Genomic DNA, 15,233 nt, shown 5'->3' with positions numbered 1-15,233 from the left:
ATTACCATGAATATGCCTGCCACCTGATCTGCACATGCTCTGAGAATGCGCCCTGGAATACCGTCCACCCCTGCTGCTAGTTCTGACCTGATTAAAGACCTTACTCACTTCGGCCTGGGAAAGAGAGATCACCCAGTTCTCTGGGTCAGTGGAGGCCCTCACGCATGGTACGATGTTGTTATTGTGGAAGCGTGCATAAAATGCATTGAGTTCGTCTGGAAGAGAGGCATCATTGGGCAGATCAGGGCTAGGTCTTTGCTTGTAATCCATAATGGACTGTAGCCCCTGCCACATGCGTTGGAACCTGTGTAGTATCAGTCCACCTTATACCTATATTGTCCTTTAACTCGTTAGATGACTCTGCGAAGATCGTAGAGGAACTTCCTGTACTTGTTTCTCTCCTCAGTCGTCGTCTGCAATAGCCCTGTATGCAGTAGCCCTGTCCTCTACTGAGTTGAGCATTCCTCAGCTAAGTTTGTCTCTAATATACAGTGGCCATATCAGACCTGCAAGTCATATTATGCCAGCTTGCAAAGTGATATTTAATTCCTATTGGAATCCAGCAATACTGGTGATATCCAAGAAACTTTTATTTACCCAAAATCTGCATTCAGAATGACTGTCAAGGTTAGAAAGACAAACCATTTAAACTGGAACAACCATTTCAGTAACGGGTGCAATAAATCCAACTAACAGATTCCATTAGTTTAGAAACATGTATGTTATTTATCTTTGTGCATAACATTTATAAATCAATCAATGCAAAACACAACAAACAAAAAATATATTGAAAATATATAAAAATCTAACTGCAATAGAGCATGCTGGGAAATGTGATAATGATGGCTGTGGTTTTGCCAGTCTAGCTTGACCAGCTAGACCAGGGGTATTCCACTCTTAAACAACAACATCCGGAGCCTACTGGTTTTCTGTTCTACCTGAAGATTAATTGCACCCACGTGTTGTCCCAGGTCTAAGTCCCTGATTAGTGTGGAACAATGAAACAACAAAGTGAAACTAGCTTTGAAGTCCAGAGTTGAGTTTGAGGGAGCTAGACTATGTAGGACCAGCATAGGCCAGTATAGACCAGCTTGGTCACCAGCATCACCAGCATACCCTACTAGTATTAGCTAGTCACCAGCATACCAGCATGAGTTGGTCACCAGCATCACCAGCTTGACCAGCTGGTCAGCCAGCTTAACCAGCTAGCTAGACCATGCTGGTCAGACCAGCATAGAAGAGCATGGATCAGCATAAACCAGCATGGACCAGCTTGAAAATGTAGGCTGGTCTATCCAGTTTTTTTAAAGTAGGGTAGTTCTCATACACTGTTCAAAAAAATAACGGGAACACTTAAACAACACAATGTTACTCCAAGTCAATCACACTTCTGTGAAATCAAACTGTCCACTTAGGAAGCAACACTGATTGACAATACATTTCACATGCTATTGTGCAAATGGAATAGACAACAGGTGGAAATTATAGGCAATTAGCAAGACACCCCCAATAAAGGAGTGGTTCTACAGGTGGTGACTACAGACCACTTCTCAGATCCTATGCTTCCTGGCTGATGTTTTGGTCACTTTTGAATGCTGGCGGTGCTTTCACTCTAGTGGTAGCATGAGACGGAGTCTACAACCCACACAAGTGGCTCAGGTAGTGCAGCTCATCCAGGATGGCACATCAATGCGAGCTGTGGCAAGAAGGTTTGCTGTGTCTGTCAGCGTAGTGTCCAGAGCATGGAGGCGCAACCAGGAGACAGGCCAGTACATCAGGAGACGTGGAGCAGGCCGTAGGAGGGCAACAACCCAGCAGCAGGACCGTTACCTCCGCCTTTGTGCAAGGAGGAGCAGGGGGAGCACTGCCAGAGCCCTGCAAAATGACCTCCAGCAGGCCACAAATGTGCATGTGTCTGCTCAAACGGTCAGAAACAGACTCCATGAGGGTGGTATGAGGGCCCGACGTCCACAGGTGGGGGTTGTGCTTACAGCACAACACCATGCAGGACGTTTGGCATCTACCAGAGAACACCAAGATTGGCAAATTCGCCACTGGCGCCCTGTGCTCTTCACAGATGAAAGCAGGTTCAAACACATGACAGACGTGACAGAGTCTGGAGATGCCGTGGAGAACGCTCTGCTGCCTGCAACATCCTCCAGCATGACCGGTTTGGCGGTGGGTCAGTCATGGTGTGGGGTGGCATTTCTTTGGGGGGGCCGCACAGCCCTCCATGTGCTCGCCAGAGGTAGCCTGACTGCCATTAGGTACCGAGATGAGATCCTCAGACCCCTTGTGAGACCATATGCTGGTGTGGTTGGCCCTGGGTTCCTCCTAATGCAAGACAATTCTAGACCTCATGTGGCTGGAGTGTGTCAGCAGTTCGTGCAAGAGGAAGGCATTGATGCTATGGACTGGCCCGCCCGTTCCCCAGACCTGAATCCAATTGAGCACATCTGGGACATCATGTCTCGCTCCATCCACCAACGCCACGTTGCACCACAGACTGTCCAGGAGTTGGCGGATGCTTTAGTCCAGGTCTGGGAGGAGATCCCTCAGGAGACCATCCGCCACCTCATCAGGAGCATGCCCAGGCGTTGTAGGGAGGTCATACAGGCACGTGGAGGCCACACACTACTGAGCCTCATTTTGACTTGTTTTAAGGACATTACATCAAAGTTGGATCAGCCTGTATCCAGACCTCCATGGGTTGATAAATTTGATTTCCATTGATCATTTTTGTGTGATGTTGTTGTCAGCGCATTGAACTATGTAAAGAAAAAAGTATTTAATAAGAATATTTCATTCATTCAGATCTAGGATGTGTTATTTTAGTGTTCCCTTTGTTTTTTTGAGCAGTGTATAATTCTCCATATGGCAAGATGTATTATTTAGGAAATGTTTTACTAACATACGGATCTGGACTACGGTCTGCCTGTTCAGTATGGCTGATGTAGATTATGTGATTGAAGAAAAGTGGGGAAAATGGCTGACATGGAGAATTCCCTGTCTCTTATTTCTTGTAGGCCTACAGAGTTTATATTTTAAACACCCTCTTTCTCAATTGTTAGAAACTTGGGGAGGATTGAAAAGGATTTAATTGTACTTTTTTTTCATTGATTTACACAAAAGACTCAATTTCGAAGTGATTTTTTTTAAATATATGAATTTTGACAAATTAATACAAATTACATAACTAAAATGTAGTCATTGCATAAATACATAATAGGGTTGACATCATTTTTGAATGACTACCCCGTCCTCTGTCCCCCAAACATAGATCTGTAAGGTCTCTCAGTCAAGTGTAGAATTTCAAGCACAGATTCAACTACAAAGACCAGAGAGCTTTTCAAAAGCCTCAAAGAAGGGCAGTGATTGGTAGATGAGTAACAACAATAAAACAGACAGTGAATATACTGTGTCTTTACGCATGTTCTAGTCAATCATTATGCTGTGGATCATGTATTAAACCACCCTGACACATCAAAGATGCAGTCGTCCTTTGTAGTGACTCCACAATAATTACCTAAATGACAGAGTGAAAAGAAGAACACAAATATTAAGAATTAAAATATTCCAAAACATGCATATGTACTGTAAGGCACTAAAGTATACTGCAAGAAAAAAAACACTGCAAAGGAATACACGTTTTGGCCTAAATGCAAAGACTTAATTTTGGGCAAATCCAACACATCGCTGAGTAACTGCCTCCCTATTGTCAAGCATGGTGGTGGCTGCATCATGTGGGTATGGTTGACATTGGCAAAGACTGGGGAGTTTTTCAGGATAAAAAAAAAACGTGATGGAGCTAGGGACAGGCAAAATCCTAAAGGAAAACCTGCTTCAGTCTGCTTTACATCAGACACTGGGAGAGGAATGTACCTTTTAGCAATACAATAACCTACAACACAAAGCCAAATCTACACTGGAGGTTCTTACCAAGAAGACAGTGAATGTTCCTTAATGGTCAAATAACAGTTTTGATTTAAGTCCACATGAAAATATATAGCAAGACATAAAAATTGCTGTCTAGCCATGAAAAGAATAATGGGTAAAGCTCTTATGAGACTTACCCAAGAAGACTCATAGCTTTAATCACTGCCAAAGGTGTTTCTAACATGTGAATCCATATCTAATCAAGGTATTTTAGTGTTGTTTATTTCTATTCATCTTTCAAAAATTATAGATTTTTTAAAGTGTTTTTTTGTGTAGATCGTTGACAAAAAAAATGATAATTAAATCAATTTTAATCCCACATTGTTACACAATAAAATGTGAAGATATCCAAAGGGCTGTAGAAAGCCAAAGGGCTTTCTATAGGCACTGAATGAATTACAGGTAACTGCCAAAATAAAGGAAACAATTGAGTAAATGAGGGATACAAATTACTATAGCTATTATTTTACTATTGGCTAAATATAATGTAAACAACTTAGTACTTTGACCAACATATATCCCAATCCCAATATGCACTATAAATATTGCGAGCTTCTAATGGATTACAGGTAGACCTCTGATTAATTTTGTATCATACATTTTGTATCTCGTGCTTTAATGTTGCTTTGCCCATAAACTTTTCTCTGGCACATTTGCAGGTTCTGAGATGCCTTTATTTTTTACCTGCGGTGTCTGAACAAATCTTCAAAGACATACAGAAGACAGAAGAGAAAACTCTAAGTGAGTTATAGCTTGAATAAAACCCACTAGTTTGTGTGAATGTCATGCAAACACATCTCTAGTCAGGTGTGCTAGCCAGCAGATGGCACTGTTGTTATGGCTTTGTTATGACTAACCATTTTGTCTGAGTTTCCTGTTTTTATCACATCTGTTGAGACAACACAACACAACTCTCATTGGACTGAAGACTGTTCCATTAATTGTATCAGCCAGCCATATTCTCCCTTCAACATTTTGGACATGGATTTAATTCTAAACGATTTTTTGTAATTTCTCTCTTTACTTTGCACCACTGATATTTCCTCTCTCGCCCCCTGAGATTAACACACACGGGTTTAGTCATCACCAGTAGACTATGTTTGTATCAGAGACCAGACTTTGAATAATGGCCTATGGATCAAAGAGATCAAAATGAACTCCTCCTTTCCAAACCAAATGTTGAACGTCTTTGAAAACATAGTTCAAGAAAAGATGAACAAGTGCTGATTTATAACCTGAATCTTTCCTGTGAATATAGTATACCCTATAGCAGGCTTCCTGAGAATTAAAAAGAGAAAAAATCCTGGCATGCTATTGCACAAGAGGGAGGACTGCAGAAGGCATTGCATGATGTGGGCTAGGGAGAGATAGTATGCCTAGGCTATTCTATGCCCTTCATGATGTCAGTAGCTACACTCCTCTTCATTGAGGTCAAGCCCTTACTTTCTCCAGAAGCTGTCAGCCTCCTCCTCTCTTACTGTCTTCATGATTATTAAAGAAATAAAAGCAAATTGCGAATTCACTTTTCATTATACTGTCTCTGTGGAATTATTTAGCAATAAGGTCTCCCGAGTGGGGCAGCAGTCTAAGGCACTGCATCTCAGTGCAAGAGGGGTCATTGCAGTACCTGGTTCAGATCCAGGCTGCATTACATCTGGCTGTGATTGGGAGTCCCATAGGGCGGCGCACAATTGGCCCAGCATCTTCCGGGGTAGGCCATCATTGTAAATAAGAATTTGTTTTTAACTGACTTGCCTAGTTTAAATAAAGGTTACATGAAAAAAAGATCCTATTTTAGGCCTATAGCTTATTTAAAACCAGATAAAGAAATTATTCTAACTCCATCACTGTTTTTGTGTGTTTTCTTTGCAGTTGCTGATGATCTGCTCATTGCGTGAGTGTTACTGTACCTTTCACCTCTATTTGACTTGGGATTCTTCTCATGGTGTTGCACCAAACCCTTTCTCATCATGGACACACCTTGTTTTACCAATAATCACATTTACCATTCCGGACATCTTTTTTTGCCAATCCTACACACATCACATTTAAGGTCACTAAAAATAGTTTGGAACACTCCATGACAATCAAAATACACCACAACACAATAGTCATAGCTTTTTGTAGGGGTGATCCTTCTAAAAACGGTCTCACGTTACTGATACTGAGTGAGTGTGTTTTATTGGGGAAACTGGTGGATGAGTGAATGGCCTTTTGTGGCCACAGTGAGATGGAGATGCCGTGACTGTCACCTAAACAGACATACCCTCCCTTATTGGTTGGCTGGTTGGTGAGGCATTTCCTGATGTAGTGGGTGCTGTGGCCATAGCTGTGGCTGGGTCACATCCTGTCCTGTCTTTTGTTAATCCTGAAGGGTAATTTGCCTGGTTTAGTATTTTCTCCATTAAAAGAGCTAGCCTTAATATGGGTCCCTCTCCCTGCCTGTCCCCTGTCCCTGTCTCTCTCCCAGGACAAGGTTTGTGTTTGGCTCCTGTGCCCTGCAGGCCCTGGACCTGGTGGACCAGCGCTCTGTCACCTGTGTCTCATCCTCCAGTGGATGGACAGCATATCAGGTGAACATCTGCTGCCCACTTTGTACTAGGGTTTAATACTGGTGACCAGTATCCCGAGATATACCGACGGTTACCGTGGACTTACAGTCAGCTCCAAAATTATTAGCACCCTTGATAAAGACGAACATAAAATACTGTATGAAATAAATAATACAAACTCAGCTATATTGTATGCAGAAAAGGAAAATTATATTATTTTATACCGATACAGTTGCTCAGAGAAAGAGATTTTGTTGAACAAGTACAAAATTATTGTCATCCATAAAGATTCTTACAAATAAAATTGCATTTATTGAATTCATCTAATTTTAAAAACTGTATTGTGACACGTCTGTGTCACTGATGTATTCAAATGAGGTAACACGTATGTAAAATACATGTTTAATTTATCCCCATGGTGAAAGGCAAAGAACTCACAAATATAAATAGACAAATGGTTGTTGACCTTAAATCAGGCAATGTTTACAAAACAATAGCTTAAAAAGTAAATATACACAGCCTGGATGTGTGTTGGGTCATTGTCCTGTTGAAAATCAAATAATAGTCCCACTAGGCACAACCGAGATGGGATGGAGTATCGCTGCAGAATGCTGTGGTAGCCATGCTGGTAAAGTGTGCCTTGAATTCTAAATAAATCACAGACAGTGTCACCAGCAAAGCACCATCACACCTCCTCCTCCATGCTTCACTTTAGTAGTGGTTTCTTTTCAGCAATTCAACCATGATGGCCTGATTCACATAGTCTCCTCTGAACAGTTTATGTTGAGATGTGTCTGTTACTTGAACTCTGTGAAGCATTTATTTGGGCTGCAATTTCTGAGGCTTTTAACTCTAATGAACTTATCCTCTGCAGCAGAGGCAACTGGGTCTTACTTTCCTGTGGAGGTCCTCATAAGAGCCAGTTTCATCATAGCGCTTGATGGTTTTTGAGACTGCACTTGAAGAAACTTTCAAAGGTCTTGAAATTTTCCGGATTGACTGACCTTCATCTCTTAAAGTAATGATGGACTGTCATTTCTCTTTGCTTATTTGAGCTGTTCTTGCCATAATATGGAATTGGTGTTTTACCAAATAGGACTATCTTCTGTATACCAACCCTACCTTGTCACAACACAACTGATTGGCTCACACACATTAAGAAGGAAAGAAATCCCCAAAATTAGCCTTTAATAAGGCACACATGTTAATTGCATTCCAGGTGACTACCTCATGAAGCTGGTTGAGAGAATGCCAAGAGTGTGCAAAACTGTCATCAAGGCAAAGGGTGGCTACTTTGAAGAATCTAAAATCTAAAATATATTTTGATTTGTTTTATCTTTTGGTTACTACATGATACCATATGGGTTATTTCATAGATTTTTTTTCTTTCTTTAGGGGGTAGATCAGCTTTAATATTGCAGATAGATTGTAGCCTGCATCACTTCAAATTCCCCATCTATTTTTTGGCAAATATATACATACATACACATACATACAGTGGGGCAAAAAAGTATTGTAATTTTCATCATAGGTACACTTCAACTATGACAGACAAAATGAGAAAAAAAATCCAGAAAATCACATTGTAGGATTTTCAATGAATTTATTTGCAAATTATGGTGGAAAATAAGTATTTGGTCAATAACAAAAGTTTATCTCAATACTTTGTTATATACCCTTTGTTGGCAATGACAGAGGTCAAACATTTCTGTAAGTCTTCACAAGGTTTTCACACACTGTTGCTGGTATTTTGGCCCATTCCTCCATGCAGATCTCCTCTAGAGCAGTGATGTTTTGGGGCTGTTGGTGGGCAACACGGACTTTCAACTCCCTCCAAATATTTTCTATGGGGCCACTCCAGGACCTTGAAATGCTTCTTACAAAGCCACCCCTTCTCACGATACATGGCCCCATTCATTCTTTCCTTTACATGGATCAGTCGTCCTGGTTCCTTTGCAGAAAAACAGCCCCAAAGCATGATGTTTCCACCCCCATGCTTCACAGTAGGTATGGTGTCCTTTGGATGCAACTCAGCATTCTTTGTCCTCCAAACACGACGAGTTGAGTTTTTACCAAAAAGTTATATTTTGGTTTCATCTGACCATATGACATTCTCCCAATCATCTTCTGGATCATCCAAATGCTCTCTAGCAAACTTCAGACGGGCCTGGACATGTACTGGCTTAAGCAGGGGGACATGTCTGGCACTGCAGGATTTGAGTCCCTAGTGGCGTAGTGTGTTACTGATGGTAGGCTTTGTTACTTTGGTCCCAGCTCTCTGCAGGTCATTCACTAGGTCCCCCTGTGTGGTTCTGGGATTTTTGCTCACCGCTCTTGTGATAATTTTGACCCCACGGGGTGAGATCTTGTGTGGAGCCCCAGATCGAGGGAGATTATCAGTGGTCTTGTATGTCTTCCATTTCCTAATAATTGCTCCCACAGTTGATTTCTTCAAACCAAGCTGCTTACCTATTGCAGATTCAGTCTTCCCAGCCCGGTGCAGGTCTACAATTTTGTTTATGGTGTCCTTTGACAGCTCTTTGGTCTTGGCCATAGTGGAGTTTGGACTGTGACTGTTTGAGGTTGTGGACAGGTGTCTTTTATACTGATAACAAGTTCAAACAGGTGCCATTAATACAGGTAACGAGTGGAGGACAGAGGAGCCCCTTAAAGAAGAAGTTACAGGTCTGTGAGAGCCAGAAATCTTGCTTGTTTGTAGGTGACCAAATACTTATTTTCCACCATAATTTGCAAATAAATTCATTAAAAATCCTACAATGTGATTTTCTGGAATTATTTTTCTCATTTTGTCTGTCATAGTTGAAGTGTACCTATGATGAAAATTACAGGCCTCTCTCATATTTTTAAGTGGGAGAACATGCACAATTGGTGGCTGACTAAATACTTTTTTGCCCCACTGTCTATACACATATCTTTTTTATATATATATATATTTATATTTCCTTTATTACCCTCCAACCCTTCCACCCCTCCCCCAGTTGGAGCAAACTAGTGAACAACAACGCTTAGGCCTGTATTTCCAGCTTATACATACTGTACAGTGGACACAGTCTATTTTACAATAGATTTATTTTGTTTGTTCTTAATTCTTGTCCTTCCTCTTCCCTAAACCTCTCCTATATATTTATGATGTCCACCTGGTTCTATTTGCCATATATTTCAAACTGTGCTCTTTCAAAACAGTTCTTAACATATATTGCTGTGTTTATTCTCATGGAAAACCACCAGAATCCATAACTGTTCCCTACAGTACCAGTCCCAGACTCCCTGTAGGTCATGTTGTCTTGGCTGATAGCAGGGCCTGTCCAGTCCAGTCAGTGTAGTTCAGTTTGTGGTTTTGTGACTTAAGTTTCCTGTAAATGCCTTCGACTGCTTTTATATAATGGGACAGAAAAAACACAATGAGGCTAAATACAGACAGTGGTTTCTGTTTTTTTTTAGGAGAAATTGTTTTATCCCCTTTCCCTCAAGGTTTTGGTGACCTCTGTGGTCAAATGATGTGATGTTTATTCAAAATGATTAAGCTATAATATGATGTGGTTCCGGGCACAAATTCAGTTCTACATTTAAAAAGAAATGTCAATATTTTTAATGATGTGATTAAAACATATGTGTGAGTGAAAAGAATGCACAAATCCTACCACGCAGATAAAGTGTTGGAAAGCCTTAAAAGAAACAAGAAGATAAGTCTTCCAATCACACCATTTACAACATATAGTCAGGTCCAAAGTTATTTGATTCCTTGATAGAGATGAGCCAAAAGACTGTATAAATGAAAATCCCCTATTGAAAATCCCCTATTTTCATTACTTTTTCATTACTTAAGACACATTCTAAAATGTGTTATGAGATTGGAGAACACGTTGGGAGAGATCTCAGAACATTCCTCCATACAGAATCTTTCCAGATCCTTGATATCCTTAATCTGCGCTACACCGCTGGTGTGCTTGGCCAAAGACATCTATTTTTGTGTCATATGACCATAAGCACCGGTTCAATCCAAGTGCCATTGTAGGCGGATCTATGGTTAGATGTTAAGGGGCTATTTTGCTTCTACTGGTTGAACCCCATTGAAAACCTGTGGTTTGAATTGAAGAGGGCAGTCCATAAGTGAAGATGAAGGATATCAAGGATCTGGAAAGATTCTGTACAGCATCAGTGAGCTGTGCTATCTTCCAATATATTTGGAGTAACTCATTACCGTGGCTTTGTTGTTCTTTAAAAACATAAACCCCCAAAATCATGAAATGCTTAGCTATGTCATTTCTCTTAGATAACTTTTTTTATTTTTTATTTTAAACTTTTGACCACTAATCTTTAGGGAGGATGTGATTTGAGAGCAAATGTCACCTAGCTATTGTTTTCAATCTACCCCTCCCCTGGACATTTCTGTCCATGGAGGAAAGGAGGTCATTCAGAAGTATTGGGACACATCCCGAGGGAGGAAGTGCGTAAATGTGTGGGTGTTTGTGTTAACCTGATCTTCATTTAGGTTAGGGTGCCTTGTTTTGTGGTCTGAGGGGGAGGGTACACCATATTTGGGCAGTTGAGATTCAAGGTTTCCTCTGATTCAGTATTGGAAGACCTTTTGTTTCTCTCCTCCCCTGAATTCTTCGTCAGGAGGAAATAGTTTGTCCTTCTCTGAATTTAATTGAACTTTGGTCTCCAGGGGATTTTAATCAACATGTCAATTACATTATAATGGGCAATACAACAATGTAACCTGGGGCAACTGTCCAAGTGGCACAACGTTGAATGTCATGGTGTTGTTCATAGTGGTGGAGGATTGCCACAGCACCTGCATCCTATTTTTCTTATATTTTGCAACCCTCCAAATGAAAACCAGGGCTATTGACAGTGTGTGTTTTATGTTCTCTCTTTAAAATGCCTTGCTGCAGAATCCCTAGTCAGACAGTAGCCTACAGTCCAGTGTCTGTATTACCTTGTCTGTCACACCTTGATCTGTTTCACCTGTCTTTGTGCTAGTCTCCACCCCCCTCCAGGTGTTGCCCATCTTCCCATTATCCCATGTGTTTATACCTGTGTTCTCTGTTTGTCGGTTGTCAGTTCATATTGTCTTGTTAGGTCTTACCAGCAGACTTTCCCATTCTGCCTGACCATTCTGCCTGTCCTGACCCCGTGCCTGTCTGCCGTCCTGTACCTGCCTGACTCTGATCTAATTACGAACCTCTGCCTGTCCTGACCCCGTGCCTGTCTGCCGTCCTGTACCTGCCTGACTCTGACCCGATCACAAACCTCGACCTGCCCTTTGTCTGCCCCTTGTTTCTAATAAATAGAGAACTGTACTATCTGCCTCCCGTGTCTGCATCTGGGTCATATCCTAAGTCGTGATAATGTCAGCCCTGGCTAGAGGCTCCTATAGTTCTAGTGTGGGACACTAACTGATAGTAGCCATGTTGCCTCATGAGTTTGTTTTACATAAACAAGAGGTTGATAAATGCGACTCCTGCTTTCCCTTCTCCTCTTCTTTTCTTCTGCTCTCCCTTCTCATTTCCCAGTGTTCAGTTACACAGATGGTAGTTAGTTATGCTTGCCAAGATATCTTGTAGTAGTGGTCTATAGTTTTATCTATAATTGTAAATCATTGTTAAAAACCTGCCCTATTCTCTGTGTTCCACGCTCATAACCAGGACGTAACCCATGGAGTTACAGATAATTATCTCTACCTGATTGTTCTGTATCATGACTACAAATATCACCTTTCTGCCTGTGAAGGACACAATACGCTCCTCACCCCAGTACCCGAGGACACATGATGAATGAATCTGTTTGATTGATTGCACATTGCTTCCACAGTGTTGGATTGATTTACACTATTATGGCATTTAGCACCACTTATGGAAGACATTAACTCAAGAATACATTTGTGAGACAAGTGAGTATTTCTGTCCAAATCATTGAAAAATAGGCTAGGGGACCTTATGTAGGCTGTTGGGTGGACAGGTGTTAGCAGGGGTACTCTGCCCCGTCTTTTACGAAAACATTTTCCAGAAAGATTCCAGGAGCATTATTTAGGGTAAATCTGTCAGCATCATGTAGGTCTCTGGCCACTGTCATCTCACCAACCCACGCGTCTGACTCTGTCCAGCAGCTCAATGCTTTTATGAGGTCAGAAACTTTAGTGTCTGGAACCATGACACAGTTACTTGGACGTCACTTCTGAGGAGAAGCTTGCAATAACACCTAACTCAGTCGGAGGAGCTTAGCCTAATAATTTAACCCCCTTTTCCTATGTACTTTGTAGCTCTGGGCTAGGGAGAGGAGCCGCTCTGGGACTTGTTGCTCTGGTCTTTGTTTTATTATTGTGCCTGCTGTGAAACTAATGAATAAGCTGGCCTTTCCCTGCTCATAGCTTGCTTCTGTTTGTTTGCCACATTGGCTCATCCATAACTTTAGGTGACCTTTTCCGTGAGGATATGAGGTTGTGCACTGGTTGACAGTTGTGACCCATTGGTTGTGACAGGGCACAGAGAATCAGGGGAAAGTTTTTGGCGGAATAGCAACATGTTCTTTTGAAGCAGCTTTTCAAAGGGCATAATTCTTGGAAAGCAACTTTTTTATGTTGCAAATATTTTTTTTGTTGACACACTGTATCATTAAGTATCCGACCTTGTAGGTATCAGGTATCAAGGTAAGACCCAGATGCAGACTGTCGAAGTAACAATGTTTATTGTAGCAACAGGGGCAGGCAAAGACAGGTCAAGGCAGGCAGGGGTCGATAATCCAGAGTAAGAGCAAAGGTACAGGACGGCCAGCAGGCTCAGGATAGGCAGAGGTCGGTAATCCAGAAGGGAGCAGAGGTACCAATCGGCATGCAGGCTCAGGGACAGGCAGAGTGGTCAGGCAGGCAGACTCAGAGCCAGGACAGGCAAGGGTCAAAACCGGGAGGACAAGAAAAGAGAGTTTGGGAAAATGCAGGAGCTGAGACACAAACTGCTGGTTGACGTAAACAAACAAGACGAACTGGCAACAGACAAACAGAAACCACAGGTATAAATACACAGGGGATAATGGGATCCCTAAAGATTGGAAACCTGCCGCAGTCATCCCCCTCTTCAAAGGGGGTGACACTCTAGACCCAAACTGTTATAGACCTATATCCATCCTGCCTTGGCTTTCTAAAGTCTTTGAAAGCCAAGTTAATCAACAAATCACTGACCATTTCGAATCCCACCGTACCTTCTCCGCTGTGCAATCCGGTTTCTGAGCTGGTCACAGGTGCATCTCAGCCACGCTCAAGGTACTAAACGATATCATAACCACCATTGATAAAAGATTGTACTGTGCAGCCGTCTTCATCGACCTGGCCAAGGCTTTCGACTCTGTCAATCACCGTATTCTTATCGGCAGACTCAACAGCCTTGGTTTCTCAAATGATTGCCTCATCTGGTTCACCAACTACTTCCCAGACAGAGTTCAGTGTGTCAAATCGGAGGGCCTGTTGTCCAGACCTCTGGCAGTCTTTATGGGGGTACCACAGGGTTGAATTCTCGGGCCGACTCTTTTCTCTGTATATATCACCGATGTCGCTCTTGCTGCGGGTGATTCCCTGATCCACCTCTATGCAGGCGACACCGTTCTGTATACATCTGGCCCTTCTTTGGACACTGTGTTAACAAACCTCCAAACGAGCTTCAATGCCATACAACACTCCTTCTGTGGCCTCCAACTGCTCTTAAATGCTAGTAAAATGAAATGCATGCTTTTCAACTGTTCGCTGCCCGCACCTGCCTGCCCGACTAGCATCACTACTCTGGACGGTTCGGACATAGAATATGTGGACATCTACAAATACCTAGGTGTCTGGCTAGACTGTAAACTCTCCTTCCAGACTCATTTTAAACATCTCCAATCTAAAATTAAATCTAGAATCGGCTTTCTATTTCGCAACAAAGCCTCGTTCACTCATGCCGCCAAACATACCCTAGTAGAACTGACTATCTTACCGATCCTCAACTTCGCTGATGTCATTTACAAAATAGCCTCCAACTCTACTCAGCAAACTGGATGCAGTCTATCACAGTGCCATCCTTTGTAACGATGTTCGTCTGAGGAAGAAGGAGTAGACCAAAGCGCAGCGTGGTACGTGTTCATATTTCCTTTAATTAACTGAACACTAAATACAAAAGAACAAGAGAATAAATGAAATCCGAAACAGTCCCGTATGGTGCAAACACTGAAACAACTACCCACAACCCATAGTGGGAAACAGGCTGCCTAAGTATGGTTCTCAATCAGAGACAATGATTGACAGCTGCCTCTAATTGGGAATCATACCTGGCCAAACACCTAGAAATATAACACACAGAACCAAAACATAGAATGCCCACTCCAACTCACGCCCTGACCAAACTAAAATAGAGACATAAAAAAGAAACTAAGGTCAGGACGTGACAGTACCTCCCCCCAAAGGTGCGGACTCCGGCCGCAAAACCTAAACCCATAGGGGAGGGTCTGGGTGGGCATCTGTCCGCGGTGGCGGCTCTGGCGCGGGACGTGGACCCCACTCTGCCTTAGTCTTGGCCCACTTAGGCGGTGCCTTTGGAGCGGCGACCCTCGCCGCTGACCCCGGACTGGGGCCCCTTGCAGCGAGCCCCGAATAGATGGGAGACTCTGGCAGTGCCGGACAGGCGGGAGACTCTGGCAGCGCCGGAGTGAAGGGCGACTCTGGCAACTCCGGAGTGAAGGGCGACTCTGGCAGCT

General features: G+C 42.5%; 1 pseudogene; it reads left to right on the top strand.

Moving 5' to 3' along the window:
- The first annotated feature begins 615 nt into the window (after nucleotides 1-615).
- The window catches only part of LOC112229113, a 37,470-nt pseudogene continuing 22,852 nt past the window's right edge, over nucleotides 616-15,233 (top strand).

The sequence above is a fragment of the Oncorhynchus tshawytscha genome, linkage group LG30 (genome assembly GCF_018296145.1).
Source record: "Oncorhynchus tshawytscha isolate Ot180627B linkage group LG30, Otsh_v2.0, whole genome shotgun sequence".
Lineage (NCBI taxonomy): Eukaryota > Metazoa > Chordata > Actinopteri > Salmoniformes > Salmonidae > Oncorhynchus > Oncorhynchus tshawytscha.
Note: the sequence above shows the minus strand (reverse complement) of the source record. Positions and strands in the feature narration are given on the sequence as shown.